Source organism: Carassius carassius, chromosome 3, assembly GCF_963082965.1.
Source record: "Carassius carassius chromosome 3, fCarCar2.1, whole genome shotgun sequence".
Classification (NCBI taxonomy): Eukaryota; Metazoa; Chordata; class Actinopteri; order Cypriniformes; family Cyprinidae; genus Carassius; species Carassius carassius.
The window spans coordinates 16298641-16316477 of NC_081757.1; the positions used below are offsets into that span (position 1 = coordinate 16298641).

Sequence of the window (17837 nt, forward strand, 5' to 3'; positions counted from 1 at the left end):
ACAGAAAGACAATGAACAGCCCAATAAAATGAGCATGAGCAAAATGAAAATGAGCAAGGCTAATTGCTTCTTTCTATCCACAGAAATGAAAAAAAACAATTGCCTTAGCAAATCATAAATCAGCAATTGCATTGGGGTAACCACAATAGTGCACTCAGAGAAAACCTTTCATCTCCTATAAAGGATCTGACTGAAGTTTAGGGTTTTTCATGCATCGGAGCCCAACATTGTGTTAAAACTCAACTAAACTGCATGACTGCAAAGAACTAGGGATGCATTAATCTGATACTCAGTATCTGGCTCTGATACGGGAATTTTCAGTCAGGTGAGACCTATCCAAATCTGATATAGTGCGTATACTATTCTGTGTTATTGTTAAGCCCCACAAAAGGCACAAAAACATTATAAAACACCATAACGTTTTTGTGCACTATATTTCAAGGGTTCTGAAGCCATTCCATAGTTTACTGTGAAGTATAGATGAATATTTAAGTCAAGTTGATGTAAACTCTTCTCCCCGCTCCGTCTGTCTGTCATAATACCTTTAGCATTCAAACTGTGTGCATTCAAGCATTCAAAATGTTTTTCATTAATGTATTTTACAACAATACAAAGATGTGCAATGTGTAAAGCAACATGTAACAACTGAACAGATTTAGTCCTAAACTTATTAACTTTTATTTGTTCCCCTCTAAATAATGTTGTTTCACCTAATGTTTATTGTTTTTATAAAATTATTGTGCACACATGATTTTTCTAGAATAACTTCTGCTGCTGAATTATCCACTAACCTAGTTAATAATAGTGTTTTTGTCATATATTTTATATATTTTTTTCATTTGTTATTTTACATTAAAATGAAGTTGTCTATATTTAGCAGAATGTGTTTAAGACACACAAGAGTGATGATCAGGTCAACCCACAGAAGTATAGAAAATCTACATTGATTTTATAAAAAAAAAAAAAAATTGCGCTGGTACTGGATCAGAATTGGCTAATACTCGGTTTATATTACATTTACATTAAAAAAAAACAAAAAGAGCAATGATATATAAGTGCTATAACAAGTCTCAGTTAGGTTAACAGTACATGTAGTATGGGATTTAAAAAAAAAAAAAAAATATATATATATATATATATATATATATATATATACACATACAATTGCATAATAAATGAAAAGAAAATAGAATACAAAAAGATTAGAAAGGTAGTTAGATTTTTTTAAAGAATAGAATTAGAATAGTGAGTGTTAAAGTTAGAGGGTCAAATAAAGATGGAAAAGATGTGTTTTAAGCCGATTCTTGAAGTTGGCTAAGGACTCAGCTGCTCGGATTAAGTTGGGGAGGTCATTCCACCAGGAGGGAACATTTAATTTAAAAGTGACTTTGTGCTTCTTTGGGATGGCACAATCAAGCGACGTTCACTTGCAGAACGCAAGCTTCTAGAGGGCACATAAATCTGAAGTAGCAAATTTAGGTAAATGGGTGCAGAGCCAGTGTTAGTTTTGTAGGCAAACATTAATGCCTTGAATTTTATGCGAGCAGCTATTGGAAGCCAGTGCAAATTGATAAACAGAGGTGTGACGTGTATTCTTTTTGGCTCATTAAAAATTAATCTTGCTGCCGCGTTCTGAATTAATTGTAAAGGTTTGATAGAATTGGCTGGAAGACCTGCCAAGAGGGCATTGCAATAGTCCAGCTTGGACAGAACAAGAGCTTGAACAAGGAGTTGTGCAGCATGTTTCGAAAGAAAGGGCTTGATCTTCTTGATGTTGAATAAAGCAAATCTGCAGGATCGGACAGTTTTAGCAATGTGGTCTGAGAAAGTCAGCTGATCATCAATCATAACTCCAAGGCTTCTAGCTGTTTTTGAAGGAGTTATGGTTGATGTGCCTAACTTGATGGTGAAATTGTGATGAAACGATAGGTTTGCTGGAATCACAAGCAGTTCTGTCTTGGCAAGGTTGAGTTGAAGGTGATGGTCCATCATCCAGGAAGAAATGTCTGTTAGCCAAGCTGAGATGCGAATAGCTACCGTCGGATCATCAGGATGGAATGAGAGGTAGAGTTGAGTGTCATCAGCATAGCAGTGGTATGAAAAGCCATGTTTCTGAATGACAGAACCTAATGATACCATGTAGACAGAGAAGAGAAGTGGTCCAAGAACTGAGCCCTGAGGCACCCCAGTAGTTAGATGTTGTGACTTGGACACCTCACCTCTCAAGAGATACTTTGAAGGACCTACCTGATAGGTAAGACTCAAACCATTGAAGTGTGGTTCCTGAGATGCCTTTTGCCAGTAGGGTTGATAGGAGGATCTGGTGGTTAACCGTGTCAAAAGCAGCGGACAGACAGTTTTGGTAGTATGTCATTTTAGCAGTGGAGACATTAGCAGAGAAGGAAGATAGGAGTGACTGATACACATTAAGGTCAGTAGTATTTTTGGATTTGTGCCACACCCTTTCAGCAGCTCTAAGCTTAGAACGGTGTTCGCGTAGAACATCAGATAACCAAGGGGCAGAAGGGGTGTTACGGGCTGGCCTGGAAGATAAGGGACAAACAGTGTCTAAACAAGATGTAAGAGTGGAGCAGAAAGTATCAGTAGAACTGTTAGCATCCAAAGATGCAAACAGTTTAGGGGAAGGAAGTGAAGATGAAACCATTGCAGATAGCCGGGAGGGTGAAAGTGTGCGTAGGTTACGTCGAAAGATGACATGTGGAGAAGTAAGTGATGTGGCAGGGACCATGTTGAGGTTAAGAGTGAGGAGGAAGTGATCCGACGTGTGCAGTGGAGTAACCAGAACATGATCAGTAGAGCAGTGTCGTGTATAAATAAGGTCCAGTTGGTTGCCTGATTTGTGAGTAGCAGTAGTTGACACTCGGTTGAGATCAAAAGAGGCAAGCAGAGTGTGGAAATCAGCAAACAGAGGTTTATCTAGATGGATGTTGAAATCTCCAAGCATAACTAGGGGAGTACCATCCTCAGAAAAGGTTGAGAGCAACACATCTAATTCATCCAAAAAGTTACCCAGTGCTCCTGGGGGTCGATAGACAACTACAAAATGTATTTTTAAAGGGTAGGTAACAGTAACTGAATGAGATTCAAAGGAGCTGTTGATACCCAAAGATGGTAAAGAATTAAATTTCCAATCATTAGAGATGAGCAGACCAGTACCTCCAACTCTTCCAGTCAAACGGGGGGAGTGGGAAAATGAGAAATTATTGGAGAGTGCGAGTGCTGCAGGTGTAGCAGTGTCCTCTGGTTTGATCCAGGTCTCTGTTAGGGCCATGAGATTAAGCTTTGAATGACTAATAATAGAAGTAATGAAATCGGCTTTGTTTACAGCAGACTGGCAATTCCAGAGACCAATAGAAAAAGAAAGTAGTGTATTAGCAGATATAGGCAAAGTGTGCAGATTGTTAAGATTGCGCTGTCTACATTGTGTGATGTGTGGTTTGCGAGTGGTCGTGATAGTAGGGATCTGGAAACACATAGTAAGATTTGGTTATAAACAAAAAACAACTGAAATAGAAATGAAACAAGGAGAAGGAAAAAGAGATTAATCAAAACAATACTTATATTCCCTGCCGGTGTCCCTGCCGGTGTCCCTGCCCGGTGGAGTCGCACGGTAGAGTCGCACGGTAGAGTCGATGGTCTTTACACTCTTCGGTCTTCACACGAGGAGGGCTTAACTTGAGGGCTGCCGTGACCGCTGCCGCGGTATACTAATCTTTTTTAAACCCGACGTACAACGTATGCGATAGAGTACAAGACCAAACGCAGCACGTCTCAACACAGTAAACAAACAAGTGTCTCCTAGCAACAACAACTGCGCTAAATACTAATGAGACAAGAAATAAATACACTTACGATCTGCTTTTAACTCCCGCTGATTTAACTGCTTATCACAAAGGGTATTTCTTTACACTCTCTTGGCTGGCGCTTGAACGCACTTTACTGTTTATCACAACAAAGATCTAAGCAAGCACACAACACTGACAACATATGCGATAGAGTACGAGACCAAACGCAGCACGTCTCAACATCGGTTCTGAAAAATGGTATTGTTGCATTCCTACAAAGAATACAGAGAAAAATGTTAAGATGTCACCGAGCAATTTAAGGGACGTTTTTGCAAAACACACAAACAAAATATTTAGAAACGGGTTTAATCTACATATTAGCACAAGATTTAAAATGTAATAGGCTATTAACAACTAAACTAAAGCATACCCCTACTATGCTGACAAGCAATACAATTATGTATTATTTAATTTGTTGTCTCAACTTGTCACTACGCACGTATATATCACAACTAGGGGTGGGTGATGGCAGGCCAATACTCACACAAATATTTAAAAATGACATGGTAATGACTTGGTCTTGGTAAGTATTAACTTAAGTCTTAAGTGATTGTAAATAGCTGGGAGACAATTGGATGTGTGGCAATATACTGGATCCATGCATCAGGTCCTAAAGTGACAGCAACCTCATATACCTGCTGTTGTTTCTGTGTTAATCAAACAATTAAAAACAAAGAGAAAGTCTCTTGCTGCTCTTGACTAAATAACTTCTGTAGCTTTAATAAAAATAAATAAACTTGATTTATACAATGAAGACTACATTTCTTTAAAAAATATATATATTTCTGATAGACTTTCCTGAAAACTAGATTTTATTTATTTGTGCTAGAGCAATTTGTTCTTATTTTATTATAAAACTTTTACTTATGTTAGTTAGGCTAGTATTTTCTTTCTGTGCATCTGTATTTACCGATAACTTGTGATTTCGTAATTCATTTGTATTTATTCATATTAAATTAGCATTAAACATTTTAAACAAATTGTGACACTTATAGTTAAAATCACTACATAAATCTAAAATGAAATACAAATTAAATGATAAATCAATATCTAGCTGATGGAAATCTCTCATATTTTGATCACAGTGAAGAAAAAAGTAAAAAACTGAGTTACAATTTACATGTCTTATCTTTACAAGAGCTGCATGTTCTCCAACATGTGCTTCAAGACAATAAAACAAATAAAAGACTTTTCCTCCACCTATAAGACAAACACTTCTCCATTTAAACACACATACAGCAGCATAATGAAAGGTATACTGTAACAAAACATGAAGAGCAATATATATCTCAATGAAGTGATCTGAAGAGGAACTCTAAAGTCTAAACCTAAACATGACATTTCTTTTATCATTTGAGGATGCTCTGTTATAAGAAACTTAGCAGCAAGTGCTTCCATGTTTCAACAATCCTCATATAGACCACAGGTCATATCACAGGGTTACATAGGGTTAACATCACCCCAAAGCTTTTTTTAAATTCTCAAGACTCTTAAGGTTTTGCACCCCCGGTTTTCACAGCTGGTTTGTGACAAGCTTTTTTTTTCTTTTCTTTTTTAGTTTTCTTTTACTTTTTTACTTTCATTTATCTTACTTTAACTGTTACATCTTACTGGCAAGGTAACAAAAGGTAACACAGTCCAAAATACACATAAATAAAAAAAAGTACAAACAATATATGAGGAGTTTGTTTCACACATCCATCTGTGACGCATAAGCACATGTACTTATTTTGGCACACATATTCACACTACCTGTGTGAGCCTCATCACTGAGAGTACAGTTTCTCACCCACAAAAACACAGTAAAAATACACAAGAAACCTATTTATTAACACAATATCAATAACATGATATTTAGTTCCTAAAATGTGATTTTTACCAAGTCAACCCTTCCATAAAAATGTATTTTTTAACCCCGGGAAGCTATTTTTATCGGGGAACCTCCTGGAAACGCACTTGGGCTAGTTTTGGACTAGTTGAGAAGCAACTGGGCAGGATTTGTTGTGAAAACCTGGCAACCCTGATCTGAACGCACGTGCTGGAGATATACTTCTAATTACAGGAGCGTCTTGATGAGATGCGCATGAAAATCGCATTAGATTTTTTGCACAGCCCTATACTCAATATCCTAATGATTTTTGTCATACTTTTTTTTTTTTTTTTTTTTGAATTGATTAATCGCAGCCCTACATAATAGAGTGACCTATTTACCCACTGTTCAAAATAAATGTCTGTCAGGCTTGATTTAATTTACACATGCTGTGACAGGCATACAAATCTGAACAAAGTTTAACTAATACTGATAGTAAAATTAATAAAAATGCTTTTGTTAATTGAAATAAAGCTGCAATAAAATACAGTATAAGTATTATACCATTCTGCCAGGAGACAGTATCACTGGTTACAGTTTATTTTTAAAGGTTTTTACTTGAATTATCCAGTTTATCTCAAGCAACACTTAGTGCTTTATAATTCATTATACAGCCTGCGACACAATGATCAGATCTTTTTTGTTGTTCCTAGAGTTAAATGACAGGTAGGGAAATATGCATTTTGTTTTAAGGCTCCATATGATTAGAATAATCTTCCATTTTCTATCCGTTCTTTAACTTCACTTACAGAGTTTCGAAGGGCCCTCGGGGAACATCTTTGGAACATTTGTCTTTGTTTCTAGTTTTGTTTGTTTGACCTTGGACTAGGAATTCATTGGTCATGTGTTTACAATTTCTCATTTTTATGTCCTCATTTTTATTTATTTATTATTATTATTATTATTGTTATTATCATCATCAATGTTCTTGTTTGTGTTTCTCTTAGTCCTTGATCTTGTGCAATGCTAGTCATGTGGTTGTTTTTTTTTGTCATGTCACTTGTGGGGTTCGTGCTGGGTGGGGTAGGGTTGAGCATTGTGAGCTGGTATGTGTGTGTTGTTGTGTTTTGTTGTACTGTTTTTGACCGTGATATTTGCTCTGCTGTTTTGGTTCATTTTGCTTTGATGTACTGGAGGACCCCCTCGAAAATGAGATGTTTCATCTCAAGGGGTTAATCCTCGTAATAAAGATATGTTAATAATAATAATAATAATAATTAGATGAAAAACCCATACAAAAAAAAAGTAAACCAATTAAATAAATAAAATAAAATAAGCTGAAATAAAATAAGTTGAAGTCATGAAAGCACTAAAACTAAAATTGAAATAAAAATAAAGCTAAACAGAAATAAAATATAACTAAAAATGAAAACTAAAAATTAAACAATATGGAACAAAAATAAAATTGAAATGCACTGTAACGGTCAAAATCATCAAATGTATAATGTACTTCTGTAGAGGAAATACAGTGTAAATTACTTTCAGTTGTTTTATGTCACAGATGTGTGAAAAATGTCTTTGATGAAAAAGGTCTTTGACTAAAATTTGAGAAACCACACTTGTATTTTTTTTTTTTTTTTTTTTTTTCAACCTTACATTTTATGGGAAGAAAAAAAGTCAGAGCCAGGGTTTTCATAAAACACAAGCAGCCTAAATTTACTGTTTTGTACCCTTTATTTATTTTTATTTTATGTGCTTAATTCTGACAAGAAGCATTACAAAAAAGCGGTCATGCCCGGGGTATAAATTTCGACTTACAGTAGGGTGGACAACAAACATAAAATTTCTCAAGAGCAATATTTGAAGGGGACACAATTTATACAGCTAAAATTGTACTTGTAAGGATATGTATACACAGAGGAATGTATTACTACTATTAGTGCAGCAGAAAGACCATGCCAAATTAGACAACTTCAAGCTGTTGTGGTCGTGCCGTGACAGCGCTCGTGTCCGTTGTAGACATTACTATCAGACGCAGTGTTGCCAAGTCTGCGGTTTTCCTGTGGAATTGGGCTTCTTTATCACTGATGCCGTGGGTTGTTTTTCATGTCCGCGGGTTGAAGCGACCCCAATAACGTGTATTTTAGCCCCCAGAACACGATTTTTATCAGGGGACCTACTCGAAACGCGGATAGTTTGGGCTAGTTTTTTGGAACAATTGGGCGGGTTTTGTTATGAAAACCCGGCAACACTTTCCCTCAAGCAGGTAACATTATTATTGCTAAAATAGCAATATATTGGCATCATCCTTATTAAAGAGAAAATAATCACTTCATTCAATGTTTAAGTTAATAAAATAGTCTTGTCAGCCTTACTTGCTGGAGTATCACAACTATTGACTTTGTTCTCTCTCACCGGACCCGTCTGTGTGTGTCTGTGTGTGTGTGTGTGTGTAGGTGATGTAAAAGAGGAAAGCGGGCATTTGGACCAAAGCACTGAGAGGCAAGGGAGGGGGAGACTCAAAATGTTTCTAAACTTAAACATTTTTGCCCTATTTGTGTTGTTTTACTACTTGCACAATTATTTAAAGTATAAAACATTGTTATTTACAATGCACAGCGTGGTTTTCAATCATATTTTTTGGGAGGACAACACTCAGATGGGGGTGGTCCTGTTCCCCGGGGATTTCGGCCTATGATCATGCCTAGTAATAAGTTTGCACAATTGAGATGTACTACCTAACTGTAATTTCAGGTCTAGTTGTGATAAAATACAGTGTAAACTGTGAAAGCCAGTGGCGATGCATTACTCAGACTTGTTCATGTGGTAGGAGAGAGGCTGATTGCCAAAAGCCATCCCACCCGTTGGCAGCACACATGCTCACAGCACACCCCTCAAACTACTGCTGAGCTCGAGATAAAATAAGCTTTTTCTGGCAGTGCTCCAGCCAGCCAATCAATAGAGAGACAAATTATACAGCAATCCTATTGGTAACTAAAACCACCCTCAAAGAATCTTAGAGCTGGATTTCTCACAGGTAGTTGATACTGAATATTTATGGGAATAGTGAAATCTCAAATATACAAAAACTTGCTGATAAAGATCTCCATCATTTCTCTCTGAGGATATACAGTAGAGCAGAACCACACCCAAGGAGGAGAAATGGCTGTGTAATTGCTTTCTAATCTCTAAAATGAGCTTCACTGCTCACTTCACTGTGCATCATGTGCAATTCAAACTAAATTCTGTCAGGGAGGAAAACCTAACACAATGACATATTAAATCTTTGACATAAACATAAATCAGGGTTAAGTGTGGAGAGGAGAGGCCATTTCAATCAACTCAGGACCCAGCATTCTCCAGTGGCCAAATCAGATCAAAGCCACAGACACTTCAGTCTGACCACTCCATGCTTGCGCACGCACAAGCGTCATTCACCATTCACCATTCACCACTGAGAGCACATAGTTAGCATAAGGATGAGCTGGCAGGTTTAATTTAATATTGTCCTAACAATCATAAATATAGCCATGTTAGTTACTTACTTCCGGTGCTCACAATACAAACCTTTAAAGTGATAGTTCACCCAAAAAGGAAAATTGGATGTTTATCTGCTTACCCCCAGGGCATTCAAGATGTAGGTGACTTTGTTTCTTCAGTAAAATACAAACTGAGATTTTTGCAGTCTGTTAGTATTATAATGTAAGTGGATGGGAATCATAACTAAAACATACAGTAAAACTAAAAACACACACACACACACACACACACACACACACACACAAACAAACAAAACCAAATTAAACCCTGCGGCTCGTGACATTGATGTGTAAAGACACAAAACGATCAGTCTGTGCAAGAATCTGAACAGTATTTATATAGTTGTTGTTTTTCACCTCTAATTCATGCAATGTTTGAACTGTTAGAACTCTCTCGATCGCATTCTCAAGCAGGGCATGAGGCTTCTTCTTCTTGCTTTATGGCAGATCGCAGACTTATAAATGCATTACCACCACCTATCTTTCAAGTGGACCATTGACACTCCTAATTGAGATTGAAGATAGAGTGTCAATGGTCCACTTGAAAGATAGGTGACGGTAAATGCACTTATAAGTCTGCGCTCCGCCATAAAGCAAGAAGAAGAAGAAGTCCCATTCACCTCTATTATATGACTGACAGACTGCAATGGTTTGTGTTAAAAATCTCAGTTTGTGTTCTACTGAAGAAACAAAGTCACCTACATCTTGGATGCCCTGGGGGTAAGCAGATAAACATCAAAAGTTTCATTTTTGGGTGAACTATCCCTTTAAGGGAGAGTGATATCTTAAAGGGGTAGCTCACCCAAAAATCAAAATTATGTCATTAATAACTCACACTCATGTTGTTCCAAACCCATGAGACCTCCGTTCATCTTCAGAACACAGTTTAAGATATTTTAGATTTAGTCCGAGAGCTCTCAGTCCCTCCATTGAAGCTGTGTGTACGGTATACTGTCCATGTCCAGAAAGGTAAGAAAAACATCATCAAAGTAGTCCATGTGACATCAGAGGGTCAATTAGATTTTTTTTAAGCATTGAAAATACATTTTGGTCCAAAAATAGCAAAAACTATGACATTATTCCGCATTGTCCTCTCTTCCGGGTCTGTTGTGAGATTTCAAAACACTGCAGTTTAGTGATATCCGGTTCGCGAACGAATCATTCTATGTAACCAGATCTTCTTGATAGGGATGCACGATCATGATTTTTCATGGTCGATTCTGATACCGAATTTTTTACAAGCCAACTGGACGATTCCGATTCCGATACCGATTTCTGATTTTTTTTTTAAACAACAAACAAGAATGAAGGAAAGTGTGCATAAACAAGATGTTTATTTGGTATTTAATAGGCCAAACTGGCTTTTGGCTATTAAAAACAATAACCGTAACCATCTGAAATTAACGGCAGTACCTGCACAGTAAGTAGCCTACATTCAATACAAACATAGATGGTACAGACATCAGCATTTAGCTTTTGTTTTTGAACTGTGTTGAAACTACAGAGAACTGGCCTTAAATTCAAAGATTAACTGTAACCATGTGAATTAAAGGCAATAACTGCATAGTTCTACAGTCCAAACACCAAAATTAACACACATTCAATAAGATGTTTCTTAATCAGCATTCAGTATTTTAGTTTTTAAATTTGGTTTTAAACTTAAACCAGTGAGACTAAATAAATGTATGCTATATAAATAAATTATTCCAAAATGTTAAAATCAAATAATGTTGGTGTGAATAAAACAAAAATGCAAAGCGTTTCATTCATCCAATTAAAAAAAATAAAAAATTAGGGTAATGATTCACATATTTTTTTTACTTGAACCAATTAAAAATAAATAACTATTGTCTCAAGTTAAAAAATATAGATGTCCATCATTACCCCAAATTTTTTTGACTGGATGAATTAAACACTTTTTTTCAGTGTGCTACAGCAGGTGATTTTTAAATAAAATTAAGTCTATGTAATTTTAAGGTAATAGAAAAAATAATCATCCTATACAGAACTGACGTTTACTTCTGGCTTTTCAAACGTGTATGCAAGTTCTACTATACAAAAAAGTTTTGTCACAGTTTAGTCTGTTTCGTTTCTCATCCAACACATCCTTCACTGTCTCTGCTTGTGCAGGGCGCGGACAGGTACAGATACACTCGCGCAGCTTCAGTGAGCAGGAAAGGGGCTCTTATTTTGTGCAGTCGGCTGTTCGCTTCCTGCTATCTGTGCCTCAGACGTGTAACATTAGCTCTGCACTTCCAGTGCTGATCGGCTGCCCGTGTCCTGCGCACAGATTTTGAAGTACTTCCACACAAATAACATGACAGCGAATGTTTACAATGTAGTATGTGCACGCAGGTGCACTTCCGGGAAAATCAGCTGAAAAAAAGACCAAAAACCGCCCGATTGCCGATCGCGTATTTTAAGCAAAACCCGGCCGGTTCCGATTTATGGCCGGTCAACCGGTGCATCCCTACTTCTTGAACCAGTTCACTAAATCGAACTGAATCGTTTAAAATGGTTTGCGTCTCCAATAAGCATTAATTCGCAAATGACTTAAGCTGTTAACTTTTTTAATGTGGCTGACACTCCCTCTGAGTTCAAACAAACCAATATCCCGGAGTAATTTACTCAAACAGTACACTGACTGAACTGCTGTGAAGAGAGAACTGAAGATGAACACCGAGCCGAGCCAGATAACGAACAATAGACTGACTCGTTTACGAGTGAAGAACCGGTTGCATCGGTTTTCGGATCACCAGTAGTTCTTCCGGACAGTTCGATTCAATAAACCGGTTGAAGAAAACGGTTCACTGGTTCTTTTGCGCTCGACGTAATGAAGTAATTTGCGATGATTGCCCTTGATTTAAGCCTTCGCTTTACCTGTGCTCAATCAATCAATCTTTCGTTCGTTATCTGGCTCGGCTCGGTGTACTGTTTAATTACATGAATTACTCCGGGATATTGGTTTGTTTTAACTTAGAGGGAGTGTCAGCCATATTAAAAAAGTTAACAGCTTAAGTCATTTGCGGATTAATGCTTATTGGAGACGCGAACAATTTTAAACGATTCAGTTCGATTTGGTGAATTGGTTCAAGAAGATCCGGTTACATCGAATGATTCGTTCACGAACCGGATATCACTAAACTGCAGTGTTTTGAAATCTCACAACAGACCCAGAAGAGAAGACAATGATAAAGTCGTAGTTTTTGCTATTTTTGGACCAAAATGTATTTTCAATGCTTAATCAAATTCTAACAGACCCTTTGATGTCAAATGGACTACTTTGATGATGTTTTTCTTACCTTTCTGGACATGGACAGTATACCGTACACACAGCTTCAATGGAGGGACTGAGAGCTCTCGGATTAAATCTAAAATATCTTAAACTGTGTTCCGAAGATGAACGGAGGTCTCATGGGTTTGGAACAACATGAGGGTGAGTTATTAATGACATAATTTAGATTTTTGGGTGAACTAACCCTTTAAGTCTTTAATTGTGATTTCCCCTCCCAAATTCACCAGTTAAAATATGTTTTATTTTTCAAAATTCTAGTCTATTAATTATTCTGATTATTTAAATGGAGACTTTTTTTTTAATTGACAAAACGTAACTAGGGCTGGATATCAATTGAATTTTATTAATCCCAATTTCAATTCAGACATTTAAATATCAAACATATTTATTCTGTGTCTCTTTCTTTAAAACGTTTAATTGCTGCTGAATACTATGAATAAAAATCAGCTGATTACATAAAAACTGGACTTGATTAAGAGCTGTTTCTCTGCAAAGTAGAGCAGTACAATTCTGGATAAACTGAGACTTTTTTTTAATGGAGGTTGTAGTAGACGAAAATATATTAGACAACTGGAATTTATAAATGGAATAATTCAATGACTCACTCAATATATACTTGTTTCATTTCTGGATGAATCAGTGTTTTGGAATGAATCTCTTGAATAAATGATTCAAAAACAAATTAATTTTTTAACAGCCCCTTTTTGCCACCTAAAAAAAATATGTTCACACTGGAATTGATAGGTGGAATTGAAGTATCATCAGGTGTTGAGAATTGAGAATTTTCATATTTTTAAGTTAATTTCTGACACTTAACCCATCAGACTCATTCATAATCCAGTATGAATCCCTGCTTACAGAAGGAACTGAGAATCACTCCTTCACACAGTTTCCATCTTTCATTATCAATACAGTTTTCAAAGCATCAAAGCGCGGGAGATAAATTTATTACATTTATCCAGACATTTATACTACTTACCCCCATCTGACTCTTCAATTTAAGAGAGAAATGAAAGCATATTGCTGTGAATATAATTATGCCCTTAGTCGAAATCTAATAATGTGAAGGGTTTCAAACCTATTATTTGACATTTAAAAGACACTTGCACAGTGAAGAACGATCTCAAATACACATACTATCAACCAGTAAACTTCTACACCCAAATTAGCACTCATAATACATTTCAGATTAAGTGACAAGACACAGGCTGAACTGACAAAGGCAAAGAGAGTCTCACATTTCACTCAAGAGAGAAACAACACCACCCAAGTCATCATACGCACGGCCTGATGTCACAGATGCTTCAAGCATCCCCCAAAAACAAACAGGTTTACTGCTCATGTTTAACTAATTCAGAGAGATGTTGCTGCAGGATACAGCCAAGCTTTTCCTGTGTCACATCATCATCATCTTGACCTACAGCCCTCTGGAGACAAAACCTGTGTCCCTATGACCTCTGGAGAACAAACAGATGGGCTCTTACCAGAATCAAATCAAGAGGCTCATCTGGTCATTTGCTTTGGAAAATGGTGTATATAGTCTGTGGTTATTATACTGCTGTTTATATCAGCTATCCCTATCGAATGCACTGAGTCAAAGGACATCAATTAACGATGAGAGTTCTGCCTATCGACAGCCTTGTTATTAGGCACTCATGACATTTAAAAGTCTTTGGTCATATATTATAAGCAGAGATCCAGCCCAACACACATTTATACAGTGACAAATAACGATAAGCAGCTAACAGGATCAAATAGCAGCACTGAGCTAGATGTCAAAGCTGCTTATATAATAAACAGCTGCCTACATTTCCACACTGTTATAACGTGTTAAACATCTTCATCTATCCGTTCACCGCACATCTGCTTCAGCGCAAACCATCATATAAGCACCATAAAGCAGTTATAAGGTATAATGTTAGACGCGAGGATGGGAGTAGAAGAGATACTGACCTCCAGGAGATAACGCCACTGCTATTCGCTTTAGCCGTCTATCTGTGGCCCTTCTGCGGCGAAACAGCGTCTCAAACCGCGTTCGTCGTTACAGACGATGGCCAACACATGATGTGACAGTGGCACGACGCGACGCTCGCGTTCAGGGGCGGCGGGTCAGTCAGTGATGCAGAGACGATCGTGCCTGTAGATAAGTGCTGCTCGTCCTCCTCCTCTCTCCCTCTCTCTGCTTGCAAACTGACCGTACGACAGCGACGTCCGAATCGTGAAGGAATCGTTCGATTGAATCGGTTCTTTTCAGTGAATCAGTTGAAACGGTTCACCGATTGGTGCGTCTCAAATCGCATACTTATGCACTATTGTATGACCTTTTTAAGTATACAGTGCGAGGAGTGCGTTCACACCTATACAGTCTTTGGTTTAAAAAAATAAATAAATATATTAACACATTAAATACCCGGATGATGCACTTAACCGAAAAAAAAAGAAGTGTTGAATGTTGGACAGATTGTTAATTGATAGGGTGAAAGGTTAATAACTTGAATAGCCGTTATAAATGAAAATAAATAAATAAATAAATTAATTAATTAATTAAACTATTACTGGGATCTTTATGATTTCACGCTGATTTATGGCTGCGACAAATGAAATAAAATTTCAATAAGTATGCTAAATAATAATAACAAACACACACAACTGACAGATTACCCTGGGCCATAATAAAACAAGTCATAAGAGTCAATTTTTTGAAAATCTTGAACCACATACTGGTAAAAAAAAAAATTATGGCCTGAATGCACTGTAAGCTTTGGATAAAAGCATCTTAAATGTAAATGTAGGTTAAATGTAAATGTGAGGGTGCAAAAAAATACAAATATTGAGAATATCACCTTTAAAATTGTCCAAATTAAGTTTTTAGCAATGCATTATTACTAATCAAATAAGTTAAGTTTTTAGATATTTACGGTAAAAAAAATTTTACAAAATATCTTCATGGAATTTGCTATTTTCTTAATATCCTGATGATTTTTGGCATTAAAGAAAAGTCGATAATTTTGATACATACAATGTATTGTTGGCTACTGCTTTTGCTACAAATATACCCGTGCTACTTATGACTAGTTTTGTGCTCCAGAGTGACCATGAGGGTGACAGAGAACGTTAAGAAAAAGAACCGGTTAATTGAAACAAAACGTTCAAAAGAACCGACTCGCAAAAGAGCCGCGCTTTAGTTCCGCATACTGTGGCCTGTACCATTCAGTCATCAAGAGGGGACACGCCTTCACGTTTAGGCTTACAGTCAGACAAGTGAACTGACGGTTTTCTGGCTTTTATTTAACAGTGACTAGTTAGACCGAGGTTAAAAGTGAAAACATTCGTTATGTGCTAGAGAGTGGTTCAAACGATAAGATTACACAGGCGCAAACTGACGTCCAATGACTTATGAGACTGGTTATTTACATATTGCTCAGAAGGTTTGATTGAGCAAACAACCCCAATATGCTTCCATCGGAAGCTCACGTTTCCTTGAATTAGGATGCTTACATAACACAAATGCTAACACACAGATCACCGACACCAGTTTTGTAAGCTCAGATTCAGTATTTATTTACAGTGTCAACCTTGATCTATTTTTAAAAAAAAAACAGCAGAATAATAAAAATACAGAAACAATACGGAGGTTCCCTGTTTCAGGTAAAAGTATTTGTATAAAGAATAGGCTTTGTGTCATCTAGGTTTTTCAGCATTTTTATCAGATAAATATATACTCTCACAAAACAAATTTAGTCTACTTTTAATTCATACATATAAAGCAGAATACATCCAAGGACTTAAGGCGTTGTCATCCTTCCATGACTAATGTTAATCAGAGCAATGACGTCCACTGAGCTGAGAGGGTACAAATAAATTAGAACTACAATCAACTTTGCATTACACTCTGCCTAATGTAATAACATTCTGTTAGAAAATCAGTTTAGTATTTCAGTTAAGAGAAAACTGCTTTGAGCAGCGGGAGTAAACACTCATTTCGGTGATGACTAGAATTTGTCTATGCCCTCACAACATGTGCACAAACATATGATAAGCAATGGCAAATCATCAGGAAGATCACTGAGGTTTAAAAATGCATGTCTTTCAGTGGGTTTTCTACCAAGTTTCAGTTTGGGAACTGTCTTGAGTTTGGCTGCTGAACAGATGGAGGTAAAAGAACTGCATTGACACACTTGTATCTTCAAGCCGTTATGAAAGATTGGAAAAGACTTGGAATAAAAATGAGCATGGACAAGTCCAATCAGAAATCAAAAAAGATCTTGAGAAAACCAATGTGCATTTAGCAAATACACTAGCTGACAGAAAGGTGGTATAAAAACGTACACATCATCATCTGATTTAGCAAACAAAGTCTAAACAATATGCACAGTCAGGGCAAAGAATGCCACAGCAAACCAACTGTATTAGTCAACCATAGAAATGATGTTAAAATCTATAACTGATTCAAAACAAACCATGCCTATCATAAAAGTGGTTTTTAAGATCAGTAAAACCTGAATTGTATGTGGTCACACCCGATGTTTGCATTGTTATGGTGCATAAGACGTTAAGAAGCGCTCTCATATGTCTAGTCCCTATTTTCAGAGATACTGTTGAGATGCAGTTCAGTTTCATACCAAAATACAGTTGTTTCGCATACATTGCCAATCTCAATGAATGTGTATGGGACAGATTTTATTCTGTGTGCATTCAGTCTATCTGAATATCATAATAATGTACAAGTACAACAAAATTGTGTTAAAACAGATTGTCAGATAATCACACAAAAAGAAATATTAAAGATTTAAATTATTTAGTACATGTAAATAAAAGTTGACAAAACTATCCTCATTGAAGAATGGGTGTATATAGAACCAAATATAACAATGATACAAAAAAAGTTATACAACAATAATAGCCCAAGCTATTTCCTATGACAATTTCAACCACTGATTTTGGAAGATATACATTTCTGTACTGTTCTTTTGTGATTTGTATTCAGGGGAACAAAAATGGCACACTGATCAAGACATAGGCATGAAACTGAGATTTAGTTTGTGTATGGATGTTATGTTTGAGAATGTTTTCTATTTCTAAGTATAACCGAGGAGTCAAAAAAATAGAAATGAAACTACAGCATGTTAAGTTATGAGATTGCAGTAACTACACATGATAAAGTAATAATAATACAAAACAGAATAATCATGGTCTGCATTAAGTTTTCAGAAGGCTTCACTCTTGAAGGTTATCTATCTACCAATGCATCTCGGTAATTGCTGTTTGTTAAGCGGCACACTGATTTGGGTTAACAGCCCCAGTCACTCTTACTGATCCCAGACAAC

At 36.6% G+C, this 17837-nt stretch overlaps 1 protein-coding gene across 39 annotated transcripts in view; it reads right to left on the bottom strand.

Moving 5' to 3' along the window:
* Nucleotides 1–14721, bottom strand: part of LOC132121575 (MAP kinase-activating death domain protein-like) — a 69307-nt gene extending 54586 nt beyond the window's left edge. For 21 of the 39 annotated variants that reach the window (XM_059531368.1, XM_059531426.1, XM_059531434.1 and 18 more), the window contains exon 1: nt 14464–14720. The gene's annotated coding sequence lies outside the window, so the exon portion shown is untranslated. Of the gene's footprint in view, nt 1–14463 lie in introns of all 39 variants that reach the window. The other 18 variants (XM_059531407.1, XM_059531358.1, XM_059531339.1 and 15 more) reach the window with 2 other exon arrangements.
* Between the last annotated feature and the right edge of the window lie 3116 nt (nt 14722–17837).